Source organism: Triticum dicoccoides, chromosome 2B, assembly GCF_002162155.2.
Source record: "Triticum dicoccoides isolate Atlit2015 ecotype Zavitan chromosome 2B, WEW_v2.0, whole genome shotgun sequence".
Taxonomy (NCBI): Eukaryota; Viridiplantae; Streptophyta; class Magnoliopsida; order Poales; family Poaceae; genus Triticum; species Triticum dicoccoides.
Window position 1 is genome coordinate 815,467,938 of NC_041383.1, and position 21,810 is coordinate 815,489,747.

At 38.9% G+C, this 21,810-nt stretch overlaps 1 pseudogene; it reads left to right on the top strand.

The window, feature by feature from the left end:
* Positions 1-14,158: 14,158 nt before the first annotated feature.
* LOC119368976 lies at positions 14,159-17,969 on the top strand (annotated as a pseudogene).
* Positions 17,970-21,810: the final 3,841 nt, after the last annotated feature.

Below are 21,810 nucleotides of genomic sequence, written 5' to 3' on the forward strand. Positions count from 1 at the left end.
CTTTTGAAATAGATGACTAACATTCTTTATTTATTTTTATGATTGATGACTACTTTTTGCAAACTCATTGTGTATTTTTTCTATATATCAGGAGCATTATTTAATACATGTTTAACATTTTTTAGTATTGATTTACTTTTTTGAATACACTATCAACACTTTTTCACTTTATGATTTTTTGTTCAAATTTTATAATGCACATTCCACATTTTTTGTATACACAAGGAACATTTTTCTGTTTACCTTTAACATTTTGTAAATAGATGACTAAATTGTTTTTAAAATATTGTTGTATTTGGTGACTACACTATTTCATGCACATTGTAAATTTTCGTTATATATCTGGATCATTTTTTTTACAGGCTTAACACTTTTTATATATTTGATTTACCATTTTTGTTACACGATCAACTTTTTTCCAAATGCTTGATTAATACTAGTTTTTAATTCCATGATGAACTTTTTTCACACATACACATGAGCAACATTTTTCCTATACACATTTAACCTTTTTCAAATGCAAGATAAACATTTTTCAAATGTTTTATGTAGAGGTTTTTTTTGTACTTTATTTTTTCATATGATTTTGAAAGGATCGGGTTCCACTAGCAGAGAAATAACAAAACAAAAAACGTAAAAAAAAGTGGCAGTGTGCATAGCTAAACTAAAAGAGAGGGCAACAACTCAAACATCTCATACATCCAGAGCTCTACCTCACTTACCGTAGCATAGCCTAGTAAAGAGTATGACCGAGCACTTGCAGGACATCAAAGACAAACAACCATGTTCTTCGTGTTTAACATGATAACATACAAGGTTCATCCACATTTTTGGCACCACCTTGTAGCAAACTTCACATCCGTAAGGCAACAATATTTTGTGTTGTTTACTCCATCAATGTTCCTCCATTGCTTGATTATCATATCATCATAGTTGACCATATTCGCGTCCTCCCCCTGCAATTCTTCTCACCCTAGCGTGATGAATTTCGTCAGCTCCATCAGCATGCATTGGCATTGCAGTTCTCTAGAAAGCTTTGGCTCCATGCTCCAGCAACACACGGTCCTCAGCATTTTGCAAAGTTGCCCAATATTTCATAAATGAAACAGCGTAACATAAAAGTTCAACAAGATATCTTACTAATTTCAATTCAAAGCAAGCGCTATTTCCAAACTTCCAGATGGTTCAACATATGGTCGCACGGGCCACAATCTGCATGTTACTAGTTTGAGGTATAAATTTTGGAATCCACCAGAAGTATTGAGTAAAACAGCCAGGTCCATCTCCCGCCGAATTGTTTTACTCACCATGCTCCATATATATTTTTCAGTAGGACAAAGAAAGAAAATATGATGAATAGTCTCTCTCACTCTGGACACAATTTGCATAAAGGATCCCCCACCCATTTCTTCTTAATCATACTGTATTTCCTTGCAATGGCATTATGTCATATTAGCCATAGCCTGATTTTGATTTTCAAAGGTATCTTACCTTTCCAGAGGTGTCTGAATGATCTATTAGGACCAGAGTTAGACACATGACTATACATAGTTTTGATAGTTAAATTCTTTTTTTAATTCCACATGCACATGGGCTCATCTTCCCCTTGAGTCAAATTCACCCCATTCAGAAAGTTTCTAAGTTCATAAAGATGTCTCTCTCGATCTCCATTCAGTCATCTTCTAAAAGTCATTCTCCATCCTGACTCGCACATTTGCTTAACTATTTTTTTTGTTTTGTACAAATATTCATCAAGTCGGGAAAAACCTCGGTCACAAGTTTTTCACTGCACCAACTATCTCCCCAAAATTTAGTCCATTGTCCATTCCCAACTTTCATTTCTCCCCTTGAGGTATAGTTCTTTCATTTCAACTAATTCGGCCCGGCATGGGGAATCATTCCCTGATTTATGAATGTGATTTATTCCTCTGTCAATTTTATACTTCTTCCTCACAATTAGCTGCCACATCCCCTCCTTTGCCTCTAGGTTCCACCACCATTTACATAGAAAAATCACATTAAACCTCTCCAAGTTGCGAATTACCAGTCCTCCTTTATTTTTAGGTATGCATATCAATGGTCATTTCATCATGAGGTATTCCCTTTTTTGCTAGACCCTTGCAAAAAAAGTCTCATGTTAGCCTTCTCCACTCCCCCCCCCCCAAATATTTGCTTTGGGAAATCTATACATAGAGAAATAGTAGACATGCATGCATACTGGATATGCATGATTTTATCCTTGTCACTCTTCCTTCAATGGACAACATACCAGCCTCCCAGCCTTCTAGCCTCCTATACATACATTCCTCAGCAGGAACCCAATCAATCACATGCAATTTGCCACCACATGCAGGAACACCTAGAAACTTGATGGGCCAGCATCCATCTTGGCAATTAAACAATTCATCATAAATTGTATCTTGTCACTATCATGAAGAACCATAATCACCTCACTTTTCAAGGAATTGATCTATAGGGCAGACATTTGTTCAAACAAATATAACAACAATGTCAAGTTTTTGGTATTATCCAAGTCATCCTGGACGAACATGATAGTGTCATTAGCATATTGAAGTAAAGACATCTCTTGTCGATCAAGTGTGGGTTGAGCCAAGTTATTTCCCATTTTTTGCGCCAGATGAACCATTTTTTGGAGATAATTGACATCCACAATGAACATGAATGGAGAAAAAGGATCCCCTGTCTCACACGTTTATGGCTGCACATCTTCCCCATATTCTCATTCAGCTTCACCTTGAGAGTTCCTCCCTTCACAATATTCTTAAACGAACCCATCTAAGTGTCATTGAACCCTTTCATTTCCAAGAAGTTCAATATAATTCCCAATTCACCTTGTCATAGGCTTTCTCAAAGTCGAATTTCAGTACCACCCCTTGCTTCCTTTTCCTTTTTGATTCGTGTAGGACTTCATGAATAGAAATGACCCCATCCATGATGTTTCTTCTTATTATCAAGGCATCCTGGCAAGGTGCAATTAGTTTCCCCATATATGGGCAAACCCTTTCATTGATAGCTCAAGAAAAAAAATCAACAATCCTGGCAACAGGCAAATTAGCCAATACTTTTGGATTGTATCTGTGTCAGCCTCTTTTTGGAATCAAAACTGCACATCAACAAGTCATGTTACTGAACATATCTGATAGAATTCAATTGGAAATCTATCCTGCCCAGCACCTCTGTTCTTCTTCACTCCCTCATTTACTTTTGTAATCTCCTCCTATGTAAACATCCTATTAAAATTTTCATTGTCCTCCTATGATAGTTTTTCATGTTCTCCCAATACATCATTCCTTAATCCGTATGTAAATCCCTAACTCTTGTATAATCCAGTAGAATGCTCAGTCAGATTCTCGGCACCCTGGATCACCCTATCACCATCTTTCAGTGAGAAGATGTCCGCCTTCTCTCCTCACCATTTGCAATTCTATGAAAATAAGACGCGTTGTTGCCTCCTTGAAGCAGCAAAGTTTCATTGGATCTTCTATGCTAGTAAGATTCATCCTCTTCCAAACAGTTTCTAGTTTCACTTTGTATCCCCCCTCCTTGACATCTGATTATTGTTTAGGGGCTGAATTTCTTCCAATTCTTCCAGCTTCTTCAGTTCTTCCAACAGCTCATGTTTTTTTCAGAGTTTTCCCTCTCAGATTTCTCCCCGAACCCTTCAAGTACTTACTGAATTTCTTCAACTTATGTTATATCACATCCAAGCTATCTCGGCTCAGCTTTTTTGTAATTTATACAACTAGAATATTTTTAAGTATAAACAAAAGTAAAAAATAAAGCAAAAATGAGAAGAAAAAAAAGTAAAAGGAAAACAAAAACTAAAACAAGGTTGTTGTGGACTCCCCCATAATCTTGTATAAAAAACTGTTGATCTTGTATTTTAAAAATATGTTCTGTCTGTATTAAAAAATATTCATCTTGTATTGACAAAATGTTTTTCGTGTATTAATAAATAACTATTTGTATAAAAAATGATTATCTATTTAAGAAAAGGTTCATCGTTTAACGCTTTTTTATTGCTCATTAGAAATATGCATGTACATTGAAGAAAGCTAAATATGTGATTGAAAATTGTTAGTTATGTATTAAAAAGTCCTCATCATATATCAAATTTACATCGTGTATTTTTTTCAATATTTACATTTATGTAAGAAATAAACCAGGAAAAAATAATGGTGACAAAGGCAGAAAATAAAAACAACGTAATGAGTTATGGTTGTGTATATTTGCATAGAAGTTATATTGTTATGGATCCTCCAACATGTGGTGTTTGCTTAGAATATTTTGCTAGCCACAAATTTGTACTAAGTAGAGATACTACTTGTGCATCCAAAAACCCTTAAACCCAGTTTCTTGCCATGAGTGTCCACCATATCTACCTATGGATTGAATAAGATCCTTCAAGTAAGTTGTCATCGGTGCATAAAGTAATAAAAATTGCTCCTAAACATGTTTGATCTTTTATTGTAAGGGAAAATAAGCGTTGTACAAACTTGTGATGGCAAAGTAATAAAAGAGATGAACTGCATAATAAAGGTTCATAAGGGGCAATATAACGTGACGTTCCTTTGCATTAAGAGCTCGGGCATCCAAACATTAAAAGTGCATGACAACTCTGCTTCCCTCTAGAAAGGGCCTATCTTTTACTTTTCAGTATTTACTTTTATGCAAGAGTTAACAGTCTTACTTCCCATTTCAACCTCAATTATTCTCTAGTTGGCAAGCATCATGTGGTGGGGAAAGATCTAGGCACATATGGCGAGTCAAATATATTTGATCATGATTTATTATTGTTGACAATTATCTCTATGATAAATGAGTTGCGAGGCGAAACATTAAGCCCCTAGCTTTGTTTGTGTTTGATGGATGCCATTTGTTCTAAACATATGCTTTGACTACTAGCAATCATAGAAGACTATATGATGATTGAGTATGTGGAGCTCTTACTTAGACTTTGTTGAATAAGTTGAATTGCAATTGCTTGGTGACTGAGAACATAGGTTGTTAAGTTTCAAGAGAAGGCATTGTTTGGACCGTAACATGTGAATTGTTTGCTACTTTATCATGATGAGTTTTATGAGAAAGAGTTGCTATTATGATGCTAGGAAAAGTGATTGAAATTATCATTGATCAAACCTATGCACTATGCTAGCATTCACACTTCATAAATTATTTATTTTATCATTTACCTACTCGAGGACAACTAGGAATTAAGCTTGGGGATGCTGATACGTCTCCAATGTACCTATAATTATGAAGTATGCATGCCATGTTTACAATAATTTTATATGGTTTTGGTATGATTTGAATGGAACTAACCCGAACTAACATTGTTTCAGCAAAACTACCTTCGTGTTGTTTTTTGTGCAGAAATCAAAGTTCTCCAAATGCAACGAAATTTTTGATGATTTTTTTGGAACAAAAGAGGCACTAGAAGCTTCGTGGGAGGACCAGAAGAGCCACGAGATGGACACAACCCACCAGGGCGCGCCAGCCCCCTCTAGCGCGCCCTTGTGTCTTGTGGGCCCCTCGTAGCCTATCTTAGCGTGAGAATGATGCCCAAAACACCTATAAATACAGAAACCCCCAGAAATAACCTTACATCAGAAATTCCGCCGCCGCAAGCCTATGTAGCCATGAAAAACCAATCTAGACCCTATTCCGGAACTCTGCCTTAGGGGGAAATTATCATCAGTGGCCACCTTCATCATCTCGGAGGCCACCATGATGAGGAGGGAGTAGTCCGCCCTCGGGGCTGAGGGTTTGTACCCGAGCTATGTGTTTAATCTCTCTCTCTCTCTCTCTCTCTCTCTCTCTCTCTCTCTCTCTCGTGTTCTTGAGTTAGCACAATCTTGATGTATCATAAGCTTTGTTAATGTAGTTGGATCATATGGTGTTTAAACCGCTTAGCTATCTTGTTGTGATGAATTGAGTTTTCCCTTTGAGATTTCGTTCTATCAGATTGAATACTTTTATGGATTTGAGAGCACTTGATGTATGTCTTGCTATGAATACCCATGGTGACAATGGCGTATCATATTGATTCACTTGATATATGTTTTCCCACTCAACTCGCGGATTCCCCAGGTGATATTGGGGTAATCTATGCATAGGGGTTGATGCACGTTTTCGTCCTTGTTTCTCCGGTAGAAACCTCGGGGCACTCTTTGAGGTTCTTTGTGTTGGATTGAGTATTATGAATCTAAAATTGTTTGACACATATCGTATAATCAACTCACGGATACTCGTGGTGACACTGGAGTATCTAGCAAGGTGACATTTGAGTTGGTTGATGTGTATCGTATGGTGTTATTTTAGTATGAACTCTTAGATAGATCGATCGGAAAGGATAACTTGGTGTTATTTCAGTACGAAATCTTGGACAGATCGATCGGAAAGGATAACGTTTATGGTTTCGTACCCTACAAACAATTTCTCCTTATGTTCTCCGCTAGATAAGAACTTTAGAGTGATTCTTCATTGCATGTTGAGGGATGGTTATATGATCCAATTATATTAGCATGGTTGAGAGATTGCACTAGCGAAAGTACGAACCCTAGGCCTCATTTTCAAGCATTGCAATACCGTTTGTGCTCACTTTTGTTAATTGCTACCTTGCTATTTTTTATTGTTCCTGTTACAAAAATCAATATCTACTATCATTACCACACTTGTATCACCATCTTTTCGCCAAACTAGTGCACCTATACAATTTACCATTGTATTTGGTGTGTTGGGGACACAAGGGACTCTTTGTTATTTGGTTGCATGGTTTTTTGAGAGAGACCATCTTCATCCTACACCTCCCACGGATTGATAAACCTTAGGTCATCCACTTGAGGGAAATTTGCTACTGTCCTACAAAACTCTGCACTTGGAGGCCCAACACAAGTCTACAAGAAGAAGTTGTGTAGTAGACATCAAGCTCTTTTTTGGCGTCATTGCTGGGGAGGTGAGTGCTTCAAGTTTTCCTTTTAGATCTTGCAATTGAATCTTTTAGTTTCTTGTTACTAGTTTGGTTTATAAAAGAAAACTACAAAAAATGGAATTGAGGTGGCCTCATATTATTCGTCTTTATCATGTCTTTCTTGAAAATGATGGATTGGAAAATTGTGCTCAATTGATAGAAGAAGAATTCAATGAAATGTTTGGCACAAAATATTTGAATGATGAGCATGATTGCAATGTTGCTAGTATGAATTATTTGAATATCCGTGATGCTAGTGATATGCAAAGCCATAAGCTTGGAGATGTTATGTTTGATGAAGATGATATTTTTAGTCCCCCAAGTTTTGATGAGAAATTTTGTTATGATGAAAGCATGCCTCCTATTTATGATCATTATATTTATGAAAGTGGATTTGGAGAGGTCATGACTTTATTCAATGATGATTCCACTATTTCGGAAGAGGTTTAAATTGATTATGAGAAGAAAGTTGCTATCTATGATGATTATGGTGATGACATGTATGCTATAAAGATTTATGATAACCATGAAACTGGTCATCATGATTTTAATTTTCAATTGAATTATGCCAATCAAGTATCACATGATACCTATTTTGTTGAATTTGCTCCCACCACAATTGATGAGAAGAAATTTGCTTATGTGCAGAGTAATAAATTTTTTGTGCATGTGGATCATGAAAAGAATGCTTTCTGTGATAGCTATATTGTTGAATTCATTCATTTTGCTACTGAAAATTACTATGAGAGAGGAACATGTGCTTGTAGGTATTGCAATATATCAAGTTTCCTCTCTATGTGTTGAAAGTTTTGAAGTATTGCTTGTTTTGCCTTCCTATGCTAGTTGATTCTTGCTCCCATAAGTTGTTTGCTCACAAAATACCTATGCATAGGAAGTATGTTAGGCTTAAATGTGCTTGCCATGTGATTCATGATGCTCTCTTTATGTTTCAATTCTTATCTTTTATGCGAGCATCATTGAAATCATCATGCCTAGCTAAAAGGCATTAAACAAAAGCGCTTGTTGGGAGACAACCCAACACTCTTACCTACTATTTTTGTGTGTTCACATGATTAAGCTACCGTAGTAATCATGTTTTATAGCTTTTGTTTCAATAAAGTACCAAGTAAAGCCTTTGGTACAGTGTTGACGATAATTGACTTGATTCTGTGCAAAAATAGAAACTTTTGCTTCTAGTAACAAAATTGTTTTGATTCACTGGAACATGGTAAAATTCCGGATTTTTAACAGATGATTGATATAAAAATTCACTACGTTTTCCTAATTTTTCAGAAGTTTTGGAGTAACAGAAGTATGGTCATTGTCCAGATCATTTCAGATTGTTCTATTTTTGACAGATTCTGTTTTCACTGCATACTTTGCATGTTTTCTAGTTTCTATGGCTTATATTGGTTAATATAAATTACGGAAATGATAAGGTGTAGTAGGCATTGTGTGAGAACAATTATGAATCTTGTCTTTGACAGTACCAAAGTGAATGATTTGTCTTTATCATACTAAGCATATGTTAATTTCATATTGTGACACCTCCTAACCATATGAGCCTATCACCGAGTGGCATAGTGATGTGCATGGCCCACCTTATAGATAGGAGGAGGATACTTACATTCACAACCCAATACCTGAGAAGGAGCATGTTGGTGTTGATGAGGAGAATGTGTATTTAGAGTACAAAGACTATATTGTCGGAAATATGGTTCATTCTTATAATAAATAAAAGGACAAAGACTATATTGTTGGAAATATGCCCTAAAAGCAATAATAATAAAGTACTATTTTATTTCAATCTTGCTTAGTAATTTTAGGTCCTCTCTGGCCTTAGAAGAGAACAGGCCCAACAATGACTTACGAAGCCTTTTATCCCAAACAAGTTGGGGTAGGCTAGATATGAAACCCTTTCATAAGGGCTTCCCAGGAGGTCACCCATCCTAGTACTACTCTCACCCAAATGGGTTTCATACCCAAAAAACTGGCTAGTTTTTACGTTGGCTCGCCAAGCCGATCACAACCCTTAGATATGAAACCCTTTCACGAGGACTTCCCAGGAGGTCACCCATCCTAGTACTACTCTCGCTCAAATGGGTTTCATACCTATGGGACTGGCTAGTTTTTACGTTGGCTCGCCACGCCTATCACAACCCTCCTCCTTTACCCGGGCTTGGGACCGGCTATGCCTAGAAGACATAGGCGGAGTTAGAACAGGCCCAACAATATTCAGGTTAAATAACTCAAGGCCCTCTTTAGTGCTTTGCAATGTGTTTGTTTTGTGCGACATGAAGCGTGCTTATCATTCAAGGTGATTTTTCATGCATGACCTGTTAAGAATTTGCTCCATTGGTTAGTTGCTAGGAAACGTATATCCCATCCGCTGGACCACCAGCTGCATTAGATTGACTAATAAAGCAATTTTAGTTTGTCTACTCGCTAGCTGTCATCATGTGGTTATCCTTCTACCATCTATCGTTAGTGGGTTTTTCCTTTTGCTGGTCCTCAATATGAGGCTACTCTTGATCATAGTCACATGCCGCAAAAAAATTCATAAGTGTGGCACCTCTCTAGCTATTTTGTCACGTGTTTAGAATGCCTCTTTAATAGTTTTGCCAAACCCTCCCACAATATGGACAACCAGAGTTGTTGGCACAATTTTTTGATTTGTCACATCAGTGAAAAATTCTTGCAAGTTAACTAAACATACCTATTTTTTTGGTGTTTTGTGTTTCGGCATTTAAAATCTTGTTTACAAAATGAAGGACCGGTATTGGGGTGAGCCATAGTCCTATAGCACCACCAGGATGTGGCAGCTATTTTCTTCCAACCACCAATTGCTCTTTTTATTATTCATCATCGTCTAAACTCCGTCTTTGACACTTTGGTGCTAGACCTCTCACTACTCCAGGAGGCACATGTGTTACTAGTCAAGCATCAATGAGCTTATCGGGTTGGCATATGTGGATGACCTACCTAGTGCATTGAAAATTTGTTATGCCACCTCACCATCAATGGATATGCTTCAGAAATGCTCCTCATTGCCATTTGCACATCATCGACACAGCTTGAAATAAACCATTTGTTGCACCACTAGAAGCAACCCCAGTGATGGAAGGGCAAGTTTGGTACACTTTTGACCTTGCGAGGACATAACTCTGCTAGTTGGATTCATCAACTTCAAGCCCAACACGCTGCGAGGCCAGGCGCAATAACTAGTAATTTGGAGAATTACATGTTGTCTTTGATTCTGCATGTCGCATACTTCATTGGTTGTGATGCATATAAAATGAAAAGGATGGTGTAGTGATTGCGCTTCCGACCTGCATTTCACTTGCACGGTATCCATACGTGTTGAACACATAATGTTTTTGGTTGATGCTGAATATAACATTTTGGTGTTGTTTTATAAGGTTATCTTCTATGCCCCCTCCGCATGGAGCTAGAAATTATTATTTGATGTTGCACATGATGCAATCACCTTTTATAAATGTTTATTCGATGGGATTTGTTGTACATCTACAAAAAATGTTGAATAAAATAGTTTCCTGCATTTTATTTAACGTTGCCAACACTAGAAGCATTTTTCCGCCGCCTTTCGGGCAAAGGATAAACATGCTATTTAGGCATATCAAAAACTTGGATACATAGATTTTATTTATAAAAATCATGCATTTAAGATCTGTTCACTTAAGTGAGATCGGAAGATCGAGGAGGCATCCAATTGTGCAATCCACCAATAAGCTCGATGCTGACCTTTTGCCGGTGTCCACACATCAGGTTGATGTGCCATTGTCACGTAGAGAGAGGGATTAATTGGGAAGGTATCCTCTTCTTAGCATTACATCTCGTAAACTTCTCACAATTCAAAAACGAAAACAAAGAGAAAGAGGACAATAAATGGCCGGACCCCATGTGTATTCATGTACTGAAACAAGGTTAGTACTATGTGCCGCATCCTGCTATCATTCGCTTATCGTGAAAGATAGTCTGCACTCGCATAGCTCACTTTGACACTCCGTGGACCGCCGAGTTCTCCTGATTTTCTTCCCTGTGTTTTTTGTTCTTGCGGTATTTCCAAAAAACTTGTTGGAGTTTTTTGACTGATATAAATATATATATATATATATGTAATGTTTTCAGTAATTTCAAAGAAAATGTGAAATTTTGTGAATGTGCACATTTCAAAATTCTCTTAAAAATCATAATATTCAAAAAATAAATAAAAATAGTGATTTTTTAAAATATTCACAATTTTTAGAAAAATATTCCTGAATTAGAAAATGATAAAAAACAGAAATTGGAAAAGAAAAGGGAAAAAATAGAAAAATGGGGAAACCAGAAGGAACAAAAAAACTGAACAAGCCATGGAGAAAATGAAGTATACCAGACACATAACGACCCGGTGCCAACCCAGTGCACTCACCTTGTGCATTTGCGTGTCAAAATGTCGCATAGAGCAACAAATAGGATTTCCCATATGTGTCAAAAGGGAACATGGCTAATGATTTTGTGGTTCAATGCCCAAGAAGTCTTTTTTTTATCTGGCCTGACCCATGACATGACCCACGGCTTAGAACACCTTATGGATTCGTGTATGGAGAATAAGCACACCACCAGTCATTTCTCCCCTCTCAATTTCCAAACGCTCTGAGTTCGCCGAGAACACGTCAACTCCAATAACGAGATAGTTATTGACGCTAGGCTACCTTGCTTCGGCCATACTACCTCCTTTCTGGCTTATTAGACATGTGCATATCCCTAGTATGATAATTTCATCAACGCTCGTTTAAAAAAATCATCAATGCAATACAAATTGTATATCATAAAAGACATATCCTTAGAAAACTCAAATAATATATAGTTTTAGTAACATACAATCTTAAGATATATAATTCGTACAATGTTGATCAAATTTCTAATCTAGGGATAGGCACAGGCCTAATAAACCGGAAAGGATGGAGTATGGTGCACACCACAACAACAACCCAATAATGCTGATTCCATGTCGCCTTCTTGCAAGGGCGTGCCACGTTGCCACTCTCTCAGTCAGCCAGACATCCTTCCGAGCCTCAGCGGAATTCAGGCTATCCACGATGAACTCCCCACAGCCACCACAACAAAACATGACATGTGCCCTTTCCCATCGGATCTACAACTTCCCCTGCTCAATGTCATATATAGTCCGGCTCATCATCATTACCGGGTGCCCTGATTCCAACTTTGAAATTTGGTGTGGCCCCAAAGAGACATTGAGAGAGGAGAAAGGGAGGTGGACAATTATTTATAGTACTACTAGTATACGATATGGGCATAAGTGATCGGTAAGGACCATTGGCCTGTTTTCCTTAATTACGGACTGTTGCACTGAGTTGGAGCAGTTATCTAGCTACACCAGCTTTCTCTTGAGGATAGCACACACTTAGCTAAGCATCCCCCTTATTTATACACATACACATCAAGTCTTTAATGAATAAACGTGCCACGGTCTGAGGGAGTATGAATTCTAGCGCGCGATACTTGAAATATAAAACGGGTTTCCGGATAAACGGTCACCACCGTGCTATAGTTAAGCTTGACCACAAGGTCAGGATAGATTGTACTCCCTCCGTAGTGTCAAAAAACATCTTACATTATGGGACGGAGGAAGTAACTAATAACGTCATCCATGGTGTATAACTCTGACGGTGACACGTTAGCTAGTAATATTGTTTTTCTTTGAATTGGTAGTAATAAGCATTTATCCGACCATTGTTGAATACTACTTTCTTCATCCCGAATTATTTGTCTTAGATTTGTTTATATACGTATGTATGTAGATATGTTTTAATTTTAGATACATTACAAAATTAAGACGAGTAATTTCAGACAGAGGTAATACAATGTATGATGTACACCAACTGCTCGACACATGAACGCAAGGAAAATGGGCTACAACAAGTTGATTACTGTCAACCCCACGTAAGTACATGGTGATGTAATGTTTGCAGTAAATTAGAACGTGACACACATTTGCAGCTATAATTAAAAGCAACAATTACGTGTTTGTTGTTCTTCAAGCAACACAGTTGCACCAAGTCAGAGACAGGGAAACCATGGTTGACCGCGGCGTCTTCAGCGAGATCGTGCGAGGATCGAGCGAAAGAATGGGACAAGATAGCTGACCACGACATCACCGATGGAGTCTAGGCAGAGAACTAATGGGTGCTGGGCGGGGAGGGGAGTGGCTGGTGTCGGGGAGGGGAGGAGGCCTAGAGGGATTGTTAGGGTGACAAAGGACTAGTGGAAGATTTAGACAGGGCAAGACTGGATGGCGGAGAGATGTCGAACATGGGTGATAGGGTTGGCGGTTGGGAGGATAGGTGGATGGGGATGGGAGGTCGAAGACGATAGGTGGATCGGTGGTTGGGAGGATAGTTGGATAGGTGATATGACCCTCTCTCTCTCTCTCTCTCTCTCTCTCTCTCTCCCTCTCTCTCTCTCTCTCTCTCTCTCTCCTACGCCATCACATTCATCTTTGTTCGTGATATACAAATAGTTAATACGTTCATACAACCCAAAAAATAATCATAAGAACCACAAAATAAAAAAGTTACCACAAAAATTACATCAATATGTATATTTTATGTTGTCTTTGTACGTTTGCAAATTTACATCGTGTAAACAAAAAATTATGCCTGGTATACATTTGATCATGCTTATGTTGATTAAAATAACGGCACCTAGAAGATTTTTCACGATGACGCTGAATAGCTTAAGTATTTGATTTATGTCTTTTCATGTATTGTTGCACATTGTACACAGGCCCAGTGTCTGCTTATGTTTTTGAGTCCATTAGTACATGTGTTAATAGCAAAACACCTATAATGCGCATTAGCCTTCACGATTGTGTATCAAGGAAAAAAGAAAGTGTGCTATGACAAAATAGTGCAATCCTTAAAATCCTCTATAGCGAAGCTATATCGTGCTATAGTGAGCTATCACGCTATAATGAACGATTGTACACTGATTTCATTTAGTCAGACATTGCTCAGAAGAGAAGCTAGAAGAGAACGCTATAGGGTACTGTTTTTTTCATTGTTATGTACAACGTTTTGCTGAAACGCCGTAGTACCTGTTTCAAGGCCTTTTTAGGGTCTTTTAAGGTCAGCCCCCAAAAAAGCAATAGCTAGCTAGTAGAGTGCAGCATCACAGTCACAGCGAACTGGTCCAACCGGCGATGAACCGCTCCGAGACAAGGACCAGCCACCCCGTGATAATATATACTGTATACAGCAAACGAGCTACGAGCAAGCAAATTAGGAGATGGCAATGGTGGACGTCGATGCTCCCTTTCTTGAGGATAAGGAAGAGCCGCTCGGCGGCGTCTGCGACTTCCGCGGCCGCGCCGTCTACCGCGCCACCTCCGGCGGGTGGCGATCCGCCCTCTTCCTCGTCGGTATGCACTGCATGTCCTAGAGCTAGCTAGCTGCTCACTAGATCTAGTTAACTAACTTGCCAGCGATACATGCAGCGGTGGAGGTCGCCGTCATCATCGCCTACTACGGCGTGTCGGCGAACCTGATCACGTACCTGACGGGGCCGCTCGGCCACTCCAACGCGGCGGCGGCCACGGCAGTGAACGTCTGGACGGGGACGGCCAGGCTCATGCCGCTGCTGAGTGCCTTCGTCGCCGACTCCTGGCTGGGCCGCTACCGCTCCATCATCCTCGCATGCACCCTCTATGTCCTGGTAATTAATGAAATCACCCTGTTACCAATTTGGGTTAGCTTTTCTTAATGGCTGCTTGGGAAACGACGCCTGGACGTACAATATAGACATATTCAGGCACATGACAAAAACCGGTGCTACGAAATTACTTCAATGAAAACGTTGACTCGTTACAAATAAGATAATCCACCTTGATAGTATAAACAGAACGTCAAACCTAGAATTACCTGTTCATCCAGCTGTTTGGTTTGTTAGGCCTGTCTTAATTTCAAATTAATGCACCAGCACCGTACAGTTGAGTAGGCCACTACTTGACATGTCAAACTCGTCTATTTAAAAATCCAGTCGACCTAATTAATCATGCTCAACCCTCTTTATTCCCGCACAAGAAAAGATCCCAGTCTTTTCTCTTCCTCCCGTCGGCGTCGCCGGTCCGCCCCATCTCTGATGGCCTTTGGACCATGGAGGTGCGGAGGACCTCGGCGCCTCATGGGCGGGAAGGAACCCACACTTTTTTCCTTGTTAGGTTCATCGACTTGGTTGAGCATGTGTGGCGGTGGTGATGTCCCTCAATTGGAGTAATGTATCCCACGTTCTATCCCCATCCCCATGTTGCATTTAGCGTCGCCGGAGGGCGTGTGAAGGTGTGTCTTGTCGGATCTCGCATGATTCGATCGGTCCTGGTCTTTCGTGGATCTGTTTGGATCAGGTCTTCGTTCTTCTTTGTTTTGGTGTTTACAAGTTTGATCATTTCCATCCACGGCTTTCTTCATAGGCGATGGTTGCTCCTCTTGTGCATTAGTCCTATGAGGCCTTAGTACAACGACTCTCTGATTGCCTACTAAAACAAGGTTTGTCCCGCTCTGGCAACGGATGGGTGGTGTTGGCGGCGCGCCTTCGGCTGCCTCCAGTGTTCATAGTAGTCGCTAGGTGGTCTACGGACCTAGTTGTGATATTTATTACCTCTGGTTTGTACTGCCATGATTGAACATGAGAAAAAATAAAAATAAATTATACTCGATCAAGTGCGACCCTGAGAGCAAACAGTGAAATGATGGTCGATTTCGATGTTGGAAACTCACTATGACTAGTACTTACTACTTCCTCCGTCCCACAATATAAGACATTTTTACAAGTTGAAACTAACATTTATTTCGATGTTGGAAACTCACTATGACTAGTACTTACTACTTCCTCCGTCCCACAATATAAGACATTTTTACAAGTTGAAACTAACATGAAAAAAATGTCTTATATTGTGGGACAGAGGGAGTATGTTTTAGACCATGCATGCCTTTTTTTATGGGAAGATGATGTATATTCCACTCATATACTGTATTAAATTGGATAAATACGAAGAGACAGAAAAACCAACACAAACACGAAAACTATGTCTTAAACAACTATACAAGTACTAGAAGTCTCCCGTAAAAATAAAATTAAGCCCTAGACGTACATTAGCACCTGCCAATCCATGGTGTTCTGCCTTCTTGGTTGTCAGTACACACTATGCTAGCTAGTCGGCCCCAATTAACTTCAAGAAAATCTGTATCAATTGGGCGAGGTCATCAATGTCGCTATCAGACCTCATATCGCCGAAGTTTGTACGAATTATTTCCCTATGTTTGTAATTGGGCATTTTGCTCCAAACTGTATAGCAATATTTTTTTAATCACATAAAAATATTTTTTAAATCGAATGTAGTTGTACTATAATCAACATAGTTTGAGATTATTAGTGATAGCTTTAAGTACGCCTTAGCTTTTAGTATGGCTGGTAATATGTGCATTTCACACCAAGAAGTGCTTCTCGACCATTTATTCCACAAACACTCACAAGTCTAAATTACTAATCTACATGCAGGGCTATGGCATGATCACTCTAGCATCCACACTCCTGTCTCAGCGACCGTCTGCATCCCTTGACAAAGACTCCTCGTCTCCGCCTTTTTCGCTGGAGGTGTGCTTCTTCTATGTCTCCCTCTATCTCATCGCCCTCGCGCAGGGTGTTGGCAAACCTTGTGGCCTTGCCTTCGCAGCAGATCAATTCGACCCCAACCACCCTAGGGAGTTCACTACCCGGAGCTCCCTCTTCAACTGGTGGCACTTCTCCCTAGGGAGTTTCGCCGTCATCGTTGTCAGCTACATCCAAGAGAATCTTGGTTGGGGAATTGGCTTTGGCACGCTCTGCGCCGTCATGATTTGCGCTTTTGTCGTCTTTCTTCTTGGCATTCCCACCTACCGTCTCCATGCGCCTATCAATGGCTCTGATAACCCTTTTGCTCGTCTTGGTCGTAGTGTCTTTGCATTTGCTAGGAACTCAAGCTTCTGCTTCTATGCTAAAAGACATCATCATGAAGATGAAGATGTCGCAACCAACTTGGAGGAGGCATGTTGCGTGCTACAACTACTGCCAATCTGGGCGACATGCCTAGCTTATGGTGTGGTGATCGCGCAGATCATGACACTTTTTAACAAGCAGGGCCGCACCCTAGATCGTCATATTGGTGGCCTAGAGCTACCTCCGGCCACATTGCAGGCGGTCTGGCCGGCAGCTGGCTTGCTATTTGTGCCCATCTATGACCGTGTTCTAGTTCCGGCACTACGTTGCATGACGGGCACCCCATCGGGGATTGACGCTCTTGCAGCGAGTAGGTACGGGCATGGTTGTGTCGATGGTCACCATGTGTGTTGCGGCATTGGTGGAGACCCAAAGGTTGGAGATGGCACGGAAGAACAACCTAGTTGACAACGCCAAGGCGACGATACCGATGAGCTGGGCATGGTTGGTTCCACAGTATGTGATGATTGGGGTGGCCGACGTGTTCGTGTTAGTCGGGATGCAGGAGTTCTTCTATGACCAAATGCCCAGTGAGCTTCGCAGCCTTGGCATAGCGCTCTTCTATAGCGTGATGGGAATCGGCGGCTTCATCAACGGCGCTCTCATATCACTCATTGACCACATCACCCGCAGCGGTGGGGGTGAAAGTTGGTTCTCTGACAATCTCAATCGCGCCCACCTCGACTACTTCTACTGGTTGCTTGCTGGCCTAAGCACCGCCGAGCTTGCGCTCTATATCTACATCACCAGAAGATATGTCTACAAGGAAAAGAGAGTCAGTTCAGAGTGACAACCTAGCACTAGCACTTGTACGCATCGATCATATGATATGTTGTATGATCTGCAAATAAATTTTCACTCCATTGGACTATGGTCACTTATGTGATACTTGAAGAATGTATATCTTTGATTGGTTTATGAAACCAATTTCATATTTATTTTATTTTTTGTGTTGAGAGACACTTGGCTTTATAATAACCTTGATGGCATATGCCAGAAACCTACCATTTTTTCGTCCACTAAGAAACATTGTGACATAAGATGTACTATAAGCTGATTAAAGCCATAGTCGTAGCTATGGCTACCATTTTTGTGTGAAATATTTTATGCCCAATCTAGCAATGATTTTTTTTAAAAAAAATCTGGTTTGGCTTCTTTGTTTTCGATCAACTCATTTCGCATTTGATATTTTGTTAAGGTTTTATTTCTGGGAATGGCTATTAGCCGGTTTACCCATTCTAAATGTTATTCTTATTTTTGTTTGTGGCATTTCTGTTTATACCTTTTTTAACTTCTTTCCTTTTTTTCTTTAAAGAAATAAATTTTGAATAATATATATGTTTTTCAGATACATGCTATGGCATTTAAAAATTGTCAACAATTATTAAATTTCACAAATATTTTTTCAAAATACATGAACATTCTTTTAAAGTCGTGAAAAAGTTTTGTAAATGCATGAACACTTTTGTCGTTGTGTGATAGTTTTCCCTCAAAATCTCTGAAAACGTTTTAGAATGTCTGAACACCTTTTAAACTGTATGAAGATTTTTTTCAAACTGCATGATGACTTCTGTAAAACAAGTGAACACTATTTCAGTTACATGGACGTTCTAAAAAAATGTATGATACTTTAAAACTACATATTTATCTTTTTGAAACTTCATGAACATTTTGTAATATGAGAAAGCTTTTTCGGTGACATGATCATTTTTTGGAAATGTGGAACACTTCTGTAAATTGGAGGAATATTTTCTTATATGCAGAACACTTTTTAATATTGCAGGAATATTCTTTTCATGTATACAGTTTTTAATATTATGCAAAATTAATTGTTACATGAGCAATTATATAAAACAGACCCTGGTTTTTTTATTTGAATCATAAATTTGTGAATTCGTACCCTCATGACTAGTACGTGCAGGCATTCTATCGACCAGCCGTTCATGAAAGTTTGTCTAACATGCAAATTAGTTGGCCGGCCCAGTTATACTGTTTTAGTTGTCCCCTATTTCTCGAGAGCAACTAATTAACGAGCGCTCCTTCGGGAGCCTCGCAATGATCAGCGCCATTTAGCGCGCTCTCAGCCATTCGCCACATCTCGTGCTCTGGGCGCTCCCTTCAGATTTTGTTTTTTATTTTTACGCACATGTTTTCGGATTTTAAACTGTTTTTTTTTGTTTTTTCGACGTTTTGGTTTTCCACCGGTCTTCCCTAGCTTTTCGACCAAAAGAAATTTTCGAAGAAAAAAATTCTGCGAAAAAACGCATTTTTTTGCGAGGGGCACGGTGTTGCTTTCGCGAGAGTCACGGCCGTGCCTCTCAGAAACAAAAAATAAATGTGTTTTCTGTCTTTTTTTCCTTTCGCGAGAGTCACGGCCGTGTCTCTCGGAAAAGGAAAAAACGCGTTTTCTGTTTTTTTCGCGAGAGTCACGGTTTTGCTTCCGCGAGAGGCACGGTTGTGCTTTCGCGAGAGTCACGGCCGTGCCTCCTCGAAAACAAAAAAAAACATGTTTTTTGTATTTTTTTTCTCTTTCGCGAGAGTCACGGTTTTGTATTTGCGAGAGGCACGGTTGTGATTTCGTCAGAGGCACGGGCGTGCCTTTTTCGGAAAGGGAAAAAACCCGTGCTCCCGGTTTTTTCATCCGTATTTTTCGTCCGGTTTTATTCGTAAAAAAAAGTTCGTCAAAACCTATCAACATGGGATCTAGTTTTGAAGATCTCGACGTGAAGAATCCAACTGCAAAAGCGGTTCCAGATTTGAGCGCACGGTTTAAGAGATAAAACATTTTGAATAAACTGATCTACGAAAAAAGGGAAAACTCCCAGGTAGCGACAAGTGGCGCACATGCAGCGTGCCACTTGTCGCAACCTGAGGAAGTTGGAGTGATCTTCGCAACGAGTACTCCTTAACTAGTGATTCGCTATTTCTCGCTGCAAAAGGTAAATGGCAGAGGTCTAGGGGCGGGCCTATGTCTCGCTTATAGTGAGACGTAGAGCAGCCATGCCTGGGCAACCGGGACACTAGCCGGCCGAGCGCGTGGGAGACCACATGCCACATGCCATAACCTCATTTTTTTTTCTATTCCTTTTTCACGTTTTTTGTTTTCTATTTTCATTTTTCTTTTACTCTTTTTACACTTCCAAATTCTCTAAATATATACAAAAAATAATTTTACATAAAACATTTGAAAAATGTGAAACAAGCATTTGAAAACTGGAAAATGTGTACAGAAAATATGTTTCTCATGTATACAAAAAAATATAGAATGTATGAAAGAAGTTGATGATGAATTCTAAAAATATAAATGAAGCATTCTAAAAATAATAATCAACTATTTGTTAAATGTTAATCAATCTTTTGAAAATATTAAATCTGTATACAAAAAATGTTCTCATGTATACGGAAAAGAATAAAAAAACATAAAGTATGTATGAAAAATCTTGGACATGTATTTAGTTTTTTTAAATGTACATAAAATGTTCCTAATATATACGAGCAAATGCAAAACGTATCTCAAATAATTGTATCCGTAAAAACATATATTGAATTTTTTGATTATGTAACTAATTTTATTTTAATATGTATATTAAAATATTCCTGTTGTATAAAAATAATGTGCATTCTCTGGGAAAATGTTTATTGCCATAAAAAAAATGTTTGGATTGTATTTGAAAAAGGTTAACCACGTATTCAAATAGTGTTCAAAACTTGTATTTAAAAAATAATGTATATCTTTTATTTGAAATATGTTAACAAAAATGTTTCACATGTACACTATAATGTAGAGTACAGTATCTACCGAAAATATAGACAATTGTTGACCAAAGAAGTAACCAGTCAAACACGACAAAGAAACAAAAAAAGCCAAAAAATGAAACAAAGCAAACCAAAAAAATTTAAAAAACCCAAAGAAAACTAATGCAAAATAATGAAAACAGCCAAAACCAAAAAAGAAACAACTAAGAATGAGAGAGAAACAAAATAACATAGTACTGCAAAAAAACGAAGAACAGGTGTGAAAACAAAAGAATCATATTGTAACAAAGAAAAAAGAAAAATTGAATAAAACCATGAAGAAATAAAAATAAACAAGTAGAAAAAACAAATTAAAAAATGGGAGAGATCGCGAGCTAGCGAGCATTGCAAGCCAGCGAGCAAACAAAAACTGAGAAACGAGCATCCCATTTGCTAAAGAAAAAATCATCCAGGCGTGAGAAGCTATAGACTCGCGTTGAGCAAGAAATAGCACTCACGGAGGAAACCTCGTGTGAAGGCGGGCGCCAGATGGGCCGGCCCAGCTCGCGGGAGGCCATTACCTCACTTTCTTTTCAGTTTTTTGTTAGCCTATTTTTTTGGTTTCTTTTGTTTATACTTCCAAATATTTCGAAAGAGATGTTGTGAGCTCGAGCTCAGATACTATCGCTATCCCCATAATTAAGTCACTGCAAGATTGTATTGCATGAAGTAGATTTTTGTATTCCATCAGTCTTCTGTCTCCATGGCAACATTTGTCACCTAATAAATGCGATGTCATCTAAACTACTACGGTCGGCTTGGATGTGCTATGACGATTTGAGCCGTCTCTGTAGAGAACTGTACTTATATTCACCGCCCGTGGATATTCCAACGCATGTCAATAGGTCCAAAAGGTCAACAAACTGTTGTGGCAGATCAAAAGTTGCTTTGCATCATTTTAGTTAAAAATCATTGTGGCAGATGTATATCAAAATTTGCATGATACTTTAATTAAAATTTCCATGCTT